Source organism: Typopeltis vanoorti, chromosome 5 (genome assembly GCF_054136105.1).
Source record: "Typopeltis vanoorti isolate ZY-2024b chromosome 5, IOZ_Tvanoo_1.0, whole genome shotgun sequence".
Taxonomy (NCBI): Eukaryota; Metazoa; Arthropoda; class Arachnida; order Uropygi; family Thelyphonidae; genus Typopeltis; species Typopeltis vanoorti.
The window spans coordinates 64262814-64273697 of record NC_143553.1 but is presented as its reverse complement, the minus strand read 5'-3'; the positions used below and the strand labels follow the sequence as shown (position 1 = coordinate 64273697).

The window sequence follows — 10884 nt, the reverse complement described above, 5'->3', positions numbered from 1 at the left end:
AACGAAATTCTCCTGACATGAATTAACAGTGAACTGATATCAGTAAAATTGACAATTGCGTTATCGAGCCTTTTATTTGATGTTTAGGGAATTGCAAAGTTGAGCAGAATGACGCAGTGGAAGCGTGCTGGGCCCATAACCCAGAGGTCCGTGGATCGAAACCACGCTCTGCTAGTAAATTTTTTTTCACATTTATTGTAAAAAATACACAAAGTCCATATAATTTTCATATTCTTTACACATATTTTGATACTGTTTTATCATTGTCAGCATCTTCCGATGTTCCACCTTTTTGGCATTATTTCCGTTTCAGCACGAAATTCTCCTGACATGAACTAACAGTGAACTGATATCAGTAAAACTGATAAATGTGTTATCGAACCTTTCATTAGATGTTTAGGGAATTGCAAAGTAGAGCAGAGTGGCGCAGTGGAAGCGTGCTGGGCCCATAACCCAGAGGTCCGTGGATCGAAACCACGCTCTGCTAGTAAATTTTTTTTCACATTTATTGTAAAAAATACACAAAGCCCATATAATTTTCATATTCTTTACACATATTTTGATACTGTTTTATCATTGTCAGCATCTTCCGATGTTCTTCCTGGAATGATGAAAGACAGAAATCAGAATGAAAAGTTTGAAAGCGGGATTAACGAGCAAAGTGGATTAGATTGATAGGGATGCTAAGTAATTAATAAAGTTTATTACTGTGTGAAGGGTAACGGGAATTTATGGGCTTACTTATGCTAGAACAGCTTAGGGTTATTAAATCAGCTCAACAGGATTACTATGTTGGCATGACACATGCTTTTGTGTCCAGTATGAAGATATCAGAATATCAAGTGTTTTCTTCATGCTATTAATATTTGTGTTAAATTTATTTCACGAAACTAATTTTGTATTTTAGGTTCACTTTTGCAGTGGTTTGCTGCGCTGTTAAGTGTAAGCACCTCTATGATCTCACAGCTGTGAGATAATCTGAAAATGTTTGCTTCTCACTTGGGTTCAGTGCGTATTATCAACATGCGACTTCTCAATAAAAGGGTTGGTTCATTACGCACCATTTACCATTGACGAAATAAATGGAATCCTGGGCGATGCACCTTCCTTAAAGCCTTTATCTTTAGGAGACTCGTAATTAGAAATTCAGTGAATAACAGACTGGCCACTAAACCTGTGAATAACATTGTAAATATTTCTAATAACTGACTTCACTATTTTTATTTCTATTTTTCCAGCTTGACAATTCGATAGTTCTCTTTCGATGTACACGCAAGCCAAGATCAATACATTTAACTATATCCAAAAAGGGAGTGCAATTAATATGAATGCGAAAATCTAGTAAGAAATGTCTATCAATTTATTTATTTGAAGATTCTATTTGTTTTTCTACTCTTTTAATATCGTAAAAGAAAGTTTCGTTCCTCTCTTTTTATCTTCTTTTATTTACCGTTATTTATTTTTTTCCCCTCTTGTAACTTTCATCATCCCTCAAGATTTAATCTCCCTAATGAGCTTCCAATGCGGATAAGCACGTAATTAATCCCATGTGTTACCCACATTTCGGTTTCTGAGAAACAAATTCTTACGCATTAAGTTTTTTCTTCCTTACTCTGAAAGATGTTCACCACGAACCACTTTAAGGAATAAAATTACTATGAAACGCTAACAGACGTCACTTTCAAGTCTTTATTATTTCTACCCATTGCCCAAATCCCGTATCAAATGGTTCCTTCACAGAACCAAGGATTTCTTTACGGTAAAGATTTTTTTCCTGCTTGGAGCAGTTTGGAGTAAACATCGGTGGTAAAATATAACTAAATCACGTTGAGAGAAAAACGACAAAAGCAATTTCACCAGGAAGGAGACGAAAATGATTCCCTCATTATTTTTAATTAATTGATCGTAATTAAAATACACAGAAGGAAATCCTAAGGGTCTGTAATGTGTCAGCATAGTGATAGAATTAAGGGAGTACGCCTGTAGTATCTGATCTGTATAGACAGTGTTAAATTAATATATTAATTAGAATAAACCATCACAAATTTATCGCCCGCAGTTCAAAAACACAAAATTTTCTGAAAGTAAGCATATTAATTAGCTATTCCGGCTTAGAGGTCAAAGGTTCAAGGTGGAATTTGTGTAACTAATTTATGTACGTTAGAATAAATGAGATGCTTTTGCAGGCCATGCATATGAAGGTTATCCTCGAAAAAACACTTATATTAGGTACTGGAAAAGCGACATCAACTGATGTCTGAGTTTAAATTATTTATTATGAATATCATCAGCATGATCTAGTTGTATTTATTCAAACAAATATGTAAATTGGAGCTTATAAGGAGCTCTCCTTATGACGATACTGCTATTGTAAATGGAAGTGATGTTTAAATATGACATTGGGAATCATCAAATAATCATTCTAATCATTATATTTGGCTTTTTACATAAGCATAAATTAGATTTCAATCTTCAGGAGTGTATATTGGCTGATCTTATTAGAAACGGGACAGTCAGTATATTTAGTCTGTAAACTGATCTTTACAGAAGTGTAATTCTGCAGGCTTTGCTTTTGAAGTTAAGCCGAAGCGAGTAAAGTTATAATAGCAATATTTATGTAAGTTAATTGCATGCGTCTTATGCTGGTTGAGCCTTCTTTTGCAGGATGCAAAAAAGAAGAGTTTCTCTGAGCAAAAAGAACTCTATTCTATCCATACTCACCTTAGGTTGAAAAGCTGTTATGACGGTGCTCGTCCTTGACGGAATTCGACATTAGGTCATTAAATACAAACATTTGTTGTTACCGAATGAGTACAGACGCTCGTAGCTTTGCTTGCCAAAAAAAAATAATAATAATAGAATAATAAAATAAATAAATAAAAAGACTTACGTGCTCTTCAGCTTCTTAAGATTCCGCAGCATCCGATATTAGAGAAACAATAAATTTACTTTTACAACTGCTGCAAAAGAGGAACGTTTCCTTTCTCTCAAAGGATGTTGTTGACATCGATGCTGGTCTTAGAAGTTGATCTTTACTGAAAGGAGGAAACGAGATGGGAATATGCTAAGGTCATATCAAGTGTTTCCCGATTACAGATCGACAAGGGGGTAGGATTCAAATCATCCTTTTTTATATTTCCAAAGAAATCTTACTTGCAAGTGTAAGGCATTTTGCTAATGTCATCTCATGCTTTCTCTCGCTTCTCAATTTTCTTTTCATTTCTTTCTTATATTAGACTTTAGTGATAATTATTAGAATCGATTCCCTTTAGCAAATGGGAATTGATTCTAAGATGTTTAGACAATCGTATTTTATCTCCAAGTGAAACAGCATTACACCACTCAGTTTTTGATCTTGACAAATACAGTATCCAAATCGTACACTTTCTTTATTATGATCGTTATGAGCTTTCTCTTTATTAATAAATTTGTGTTTATGCATTGTCACGATGTCTTAATTCTTCTACGTTTCACTGTCGTTCCAATTTTTAAAAATAAGAAGGAAAAAAATTTAAACTAACAGACAACATCTGGAAAGATTTTTTAATGGAAAAACTGATGAAGACTTACAGTATACTGATGATCCTACATTCACTCTCGCTAACGTCTGTTGCATTTATCGAATTTCGCATATAAATGGGACAGACTTGTGTGTAAGATTTGATATTGTATATTTAGTAATTACAGGGCACTTTGTTATAGAATATATCATTTCGTCTTCAAAAATTGCTAGCACATGTTAGCATAATTGAAAATAGATATAGCAAAACTCATGATTAAGAGCACCATTTTTATGCGATAAGGTACAACTTATACCTTAACACCTGATTCAGCTTATAAAAACAGGTTTGGAATAAAACTGTAAAAGATATTGGCAAACTCTCTCCCGATCTTTAAATAACAAGAACTGACACAGCCAGACGACCTGTTACACCCTTATAACCACTATCATAAGAACTCTGATACCTCCTAGTGAAACATTAGACAGCTCCTCTGATAGATCACCCTGAAGGCAGATTAATCCCGCGAGATGATGTCCGTCACCGTTAAGACAAACCATCCATTCTAATCTTCAAAGTCTCATGTCCGCTCGTAGATGTTCAGACACTGACGCAACGCAAACACTGCGTTCTGCTGACTTCTATAAATAGACTTTTGTGGATGAGTGTTTAACGACGTATCGGATGTCGTCTTCTACAGTGACGCATCATGTAATGACTCCAGGGGGTGGTCATGAAGAGAGACTAAAATGCACATCTTCGACAGTCGTGACTTTGAAGTCACCGCTCTATACCGACCGACCTCCCCGACAGTTGTTACCATCTATGTCATGTGAGAATGATACTTCATCGGCCACCTATGGTTTCATCACGAAGCGCGAACACACACACACACACACACTTACTAATCAGAAATAATGATTGGTAATCATAACTAATCTTAAAAGTTTTTTTTTTTAATCTCAGTAGTAGTCCATTAAAATACAGAATACAAATCAATAGCAACAAGAAATAACCACGTAAATCCCCGAAACAATCTCCAATTCCTGCGTGCAAGAAGTTCTCAGGACAAATCAGCCATTTCGGAAAAATATAATAGCAAAACTGGAGATAAAAGTTATAGTCGTCATCTCCATCGATCATGTCAGCAAACTGCCACAAGATGAACAGTGGACAAGGGATAATCAGAAAAAATAGATGTTCTTCGTTCTTCGTTACGAATTTCAATTGTGATTAGTGGTTTATGTCCGTACAGCTGGGTCAAAGTCCATCCCAGAAATGTTTGTAGAATATTGAGGAAAGGCAACCTATCCATACATTCATGGTAAAAAAAAAAACGGCTTTTCAGTTACAAATAATTTTAACGGAGGTTATTGTTTAATGATTCAATGGATCATTAAAAAACTTCGTTAAAAAGTATTAGTGAATTTCTCTGAAAAAAAATTAAGTAGGCTTCAGAAAAATATATTTATTACTTTCAAATTGATTATTTTCTATAATATAATATATTGCACATTGTACAAATCTTGGCAACGATAATACGATCTTTAACATCTTCATAAATGATTTGAAGGTATTCATTCACTTAAACATGAATCTGATTTGAGCTATCAGCCAAATTCTTTTTTTAAGTGCTTAAAAGAACAGGGCGATGGACTGAGTCCTTGACTCTTTATCCCGTCATCTGAATGAAGAAAATCTGTGTGGATGGAGTGTTATTGAGCAAAAAAGCTCTAGTCATGGCTGGGTAACGGCAATAGCCGAGCCTCAGTTAAAACTTCATTAGCTACAGCATTGCCATTCGTTACCCTGGAGGTCCTCAACCTTTTCGCCAAATTCTTTTAGATATTTAATATTTAATTATTTAAGTACTATGTTATCTACATTTTGGTTTCATTTAATGATTTTTAAAACATTATATGGGTTGAGTTTGCTTTTGTAATAACTATTTGAATTGCTTAACTATTTAATATTTAACTACTAGTTTTTAACGAGTCAATTATATATCTCAAAGGACATGTGATCCAAATAACGGAACCCACCCATCTCTGTAATACTTTAATCTCACTTCTTCTTCTTTAATGTTTTCGGTTTAGATTCGGTATATTTTAAAGAGAAAAGAAAGTATAGGTAAGTTCAAATAAAACATTTCTATTTTATTTGGGATAAGATACATTTATTTTATGTGCATTTTATTCTAAATGAATTTTTCTCCGCGAGCCGTACAGTCTGACTTTTTTTCCCTCTTGAATTCAATTAGGATATCCGCGAATAGCCTCGCTAATTACTCAGTGTCTGTTTGTACAATTCATTAAGAAAAAGAAGGCCATTTATTACAGATATAGGAAACAAAAGACTAACTAAATCTACCCAACATCTTCTAGTAATCTTACAGAACATTTTTTGTACGCAAAGGATGACTGACCCCCACTAGTGGATTGTTACCATGAGCTTATTAATTTGAGCGTCTGTCAAAGGAGGGAAAAATGATCTCTAAATTGATCAGACATTCGTCTGTAAAATTTTAAGAAAACTATTTCCTTTTCTCTAACAGTGGGGATGTTTTATATTTCTGTTTGATAATTGAACGAAAGAGACTCACGTCATACGCTAAGATAATAAGGTAGAGAATTAATTTCTGTGCACACGAAAGCGATTAACGGTGCGTCATCTACTGATGAGCGGAAGTTAGAAGAAATACGGCTCTTCAATAACCCAGATTTTCCTGATTAAGTGTAAACAGTGTTTCTCCCCACCCCTCTATTTCCGACTACTCACAGTACATGTTGTGGGTTAATGACAGAGATGTTTAGCAACCCACTTTGGTCATCACCCTCCCACGGATTGTTCAGAAAGGGCTTCGTCATCAAATGTGCTGTAGGCCCTTTCGATTAACGCTGCAGGAAGTTGGCATGCGTCACATGACAGCTTCTATTTTATAAGACATCTTCCTCTCTCTCTCTCTCTCTCTCTCTCTCTCTCTCTCTTGGTGTGTTTGTTTTGTTGAAAAAGACAAAAGGGGGTGTTGCGTTTCGTCATTCTCATTACGAACTCGTTTTTCTTCGCAACGCAAGTAATTTGAGCTGTCAAGAATAATATGAATAACTTGAATATGCTTAACTAAATTAAACTCTTTTTGTTTTGTTTTTGTAATTCGTGGAGGATTTCTAATAACAAGTGAAGAGGTAACAAAAAATATATTCTAATTATAGAATTGTGTAATCCTAGACCTAGAGTGAAAATAAATGGAAATAGGAAAGTTTAATTAATATCACTGGTAGAGGACATTTGTTATGCTGTCCTTGGAATTTAGTAATTAACGTGTTTTTTTTCCTTAGTTTATAAAACCAAAAGTGTCTACCGTTAGTTTTTCAAATATTTTTACATATCTTAGTTGATTTGTAAACATTGTAATACTAATACTAAACAATACTGAAACATTAAAAGATATATATATATATATTTCCTTTTTCCTTTTCTCTGGTTATATCACTGGTTATATATATATATAATTTTTTTATATATTTTTTTATATTTTTTATATTTTATATATTTTTTATATAAATATTTATATATATATATAAATTATATATATATATATATATATAATGTTTTTAACCAACTTTGAGGGGAGATAGAGAACATCAGAATCAACCATATTCACATAGCATGACCGGAAACGCTACCGAAAGTGATAGGTGGTCTGTTCGCCAGCACCCCAGGTGAGCAACTGGGGCTTCCTCATTCAAACTTTCGACGTCGTACGAAGAACACATGCGTCGCGAACGCTGGGATGATAGACATACACCTCGTTTACTGGTTAGCTGACGGTAATGGATGAGCCGCTGTACGAATGTATCAAGAATGGTACGTAAACAGACGTGTACCGCATTACCAAATGTTTGCGTATTTGCATCAGAATTTGAGTGAGTATGGATCATTCAGGGATCGCAGGCATGATAGTGGGTGGTCACAATCGACGCGAAATCCCCCATGGAAGAGGAGGTGTTGCATGCGATGGACAATAATCCAGAGACAAGCACACGTGCCGTTGCCTCTGGTATTGGGGTATCTCGATCCAGTGTATTGCCCGTTTTGCACTCTGCAACGAGACCAGTTACTGATGGCCGAAGATTATCATCGACGTGTGGAATTCGCGCAGTGGTTTCTGCAGAAAAGTACCGTAGACCCGGATTTTCCAACTTGTGTTTTGCTCACTGATGAAGCTTCATTTACCCGCGAAGGGGGTCTTCAATCACTACAATGCTCATGTTTGGGCCCATGAGCACCCACACGCTGTGCGATCACATGCTGCACAACAACGCTTCGACATTAATGTAAGGGCAGGAATCGTAGCTGACTGTTTAGTCGGCTCATAACTGTTACCACCCCGACCGGACTCCCAGACGTATCGGACTTCTGCTGGATTTACTGAACAATGTTTCAATGACTGTGCGTCGGCAGATGTTGTTCCAACAAAACGGGGCTCCAGCCCATTTTGGCATTTCTGTGCGTCAGTATTTTGGACAGAGCCTTTGGGGCTCGATGGATTGGGCGTGGTGAACCCCATCACATGGCACCCACGCTCACCTGATTTATCGAGCATTGATTTCTTTCTGCGGGGGACCCTTAAAGCCATGGTGTACAAAACGCCTGTTGCCTCTGACATGGACCTCGTGGCAAGAATCGCCATCGCCGCTGCTAATATCCTGGAAACTCCAAGTATTTTCGAAAATGTATGGCAATTAATGCATCGTCGGTGTCAGGCATGCTTCACTGCTAATGGTCGTAACTTTGAGCACCTGATGTGAAACCATTTTATGTATCCAACTACTATTGAACAGTTCAATTACTCTAATAAAGTTTTTTACACTACTTACTCTCTTGTGTTATTTTTGTATCTTTGTGTCCCTGTTAGTACCTTCCGGTAGCGTTTCCGGTCATATGCTTTTCTATGTGAATATGGTTGATTTTGATGTTCTCTACTTTCTACTTCCCTTCAAAGTTTGTACGTGGAATTTTGAACCACCCTATATATATATATATATATATATATATATATATATATATATATATATATATATATATATATATATATATATATATATATATATATATATATATATATATATATATATATATAAACCTACATATTTGCCACGATGAGGTAGAACGCCGCATTGTAGAGTCAAAAGAAATCACCTTGAACCCTCTTCATATGAACAATAATCTCAGCTATAATTTGCCTGACTCTTTCAGCTCCACTATCAGATACCGGAGATCGCGTGGTTCCACACACGCACAAGTGTACAACAATAGAACTTTAACACAGACTATAGCTCAAGTTCATAATAACTGTAATTTACAGTCGAATATTATAGCTTTATAACTGTATAGCTTTAGAGTGTCTCAATGTTTTTTTCAGTGTCTTTTAATAGCTTTCTATGTTCTTAACGCCTGATGAAGTCAATCCCGACGAAACATGTTGCGTTTTCAAATAAATCTCAATTTGTTATAATTCTCGGTTTTTTAGTCAGTTTATATTAAAATGAACATATCCAACCTCCGGGTTAATAGTAATAGTCATCACACATATATATATATGATGACTATTACTATATAGTCATCATATATATATAGTATATATATAGAATATATATAGTATATATATATATATAGAATAGTCATTACACACACACACACACACACACACACACACACACACACACACACACACACACACACACACACACACACACACACACACACACACACACACACAATGATAGTGGATATTCTTCTCATGCCACAATTATGTACGAAAGTGAGAACTGTCACAAGATTTACCTATAAACTACAGCAAAGGGATATCGAAAATAAGAAAATTATTTGTAAATATTGTCTGTAGTGGTGATATCAAAATATAGACCAAACAACCGCTTTGAGTCACGAAGCCTTTTACGATTTAGCATCAGCCAGAGAGAAGATGTATGGTGCTGTATGAAGAACTTTGATACGTATATTCTCTTCTTTATTACTGAAGCAAATTTACTGGAATGAAGATTCAACCTGTTTTGAAGTACTTAGCACATCTATAACTAGTAGCTAGTCCAATTAGTATTCCACTGTTTGAAAAAAAAAATTGTCATCGAGGTAAAACAGTTTGACAAAGTACACTTGTACTTAAGAACAAGTGTACTTTTGTACTTGACCTTTAGTAGAAACTGTGGCATATTTATAGAAAGAATTAATCAGAGAATGGAATGTGAAGTAAATGAAAAGAAAAGTTAGTCAAGAAAAAATCGGTATGAATTGTTAACTATAAATTCACATGTAGGCCACAGTAATTAACTATTTAATAATATGTAAATATTTCGTCTTATGTATCTTAAGACATCATCAGTACAGTTATTAAACAACAACAGGAATTCAAAAAAAAATTAGTGCGTATGCTTATATTGGAATCCCTGTATGTATACAGTAGCTGATTAAGGATTAAAAGTTATTGGGCTATAATTCAATTAAATTAAAATAAAACTGATAAATTTATTTAATTACAGCCCAGTAGTATTTAGTCCGTAACTAGGCTACTCTATACATAGAGGGGAATCAATGTAAGCATGTGCACTTTTTTTTTTTAAATGTAACTCCTAGTATTATTTAATGAGTATACAGTTATGAATACTCCACAGGTTTCTCTATATAAGAAAGTATGAATTGTATTTACCAGAAGAAAATAATCAATCAGACGTACAAGCAATCTTTGACAGCAGTGATTATATAATTATAATTACTATTTTCCACGTCAAACTTATAAAAACTGGGCGATGGACTGAGTCCTTGACTCTTTATCCCGTCATCTGAATGAAGTAAATCTGTGTGGATGGAGTGTTATTGAGCTAAGTAGCTCTAGTCATGGCTGGGTAACGGCAATAGCTAAGCCTCAGTTAAAACTTCATTGGCTACAACATTGCCATTTGTTACCCTGGAAGTCCTAAAAAGGACTCATTATATTTCTACCAACCCTTCCACGTCAAACAACATTTTTAAAATCTTTTAAAATAATTAATTTTAAAAGAGTAAAAGGTGTCTTGTAAATTTAATCAATTCTTAATAAAATTAAAAACTATTTAAATATAATATATTTATCTTTTTGGTATTTAAGTATTCCAAAATGTTTTTAAAATATTATGACAATATAATGAACAAAAATTTTAATATAAAATGCTAAAGCATTTTTTCAATAATATTGTGTTTATAGAGACACTTGTTTAGATTTTATAGATTTTGAAGTTATGAGATGAATTTATGTGTTATGCGTGTTTTTCAGCGACTTCGTTTAGCAGGAGGAAGAATTCATGTTTCAATACTGCAAGTGCAGTTC

General features: G+C 34.6%; 1 non-coding gene across 1 annotated transcript; it reads left to right on the top strand.

The window, feature by feature from the left end:
* The first annotated feature begins 415 nt into the window (after nt 1–415).
* On the top strand, nt 416–487 carry TRNAM-CAU (transfer RNA methionine (anticodon CAU)). The gene has a single exon. It is a non-coding gene; the product is annotated as a tRNA-Met (tRNA).
* The last annotated feature ends 10397 nt before the right edge of the window (nt 488–10884 follow it).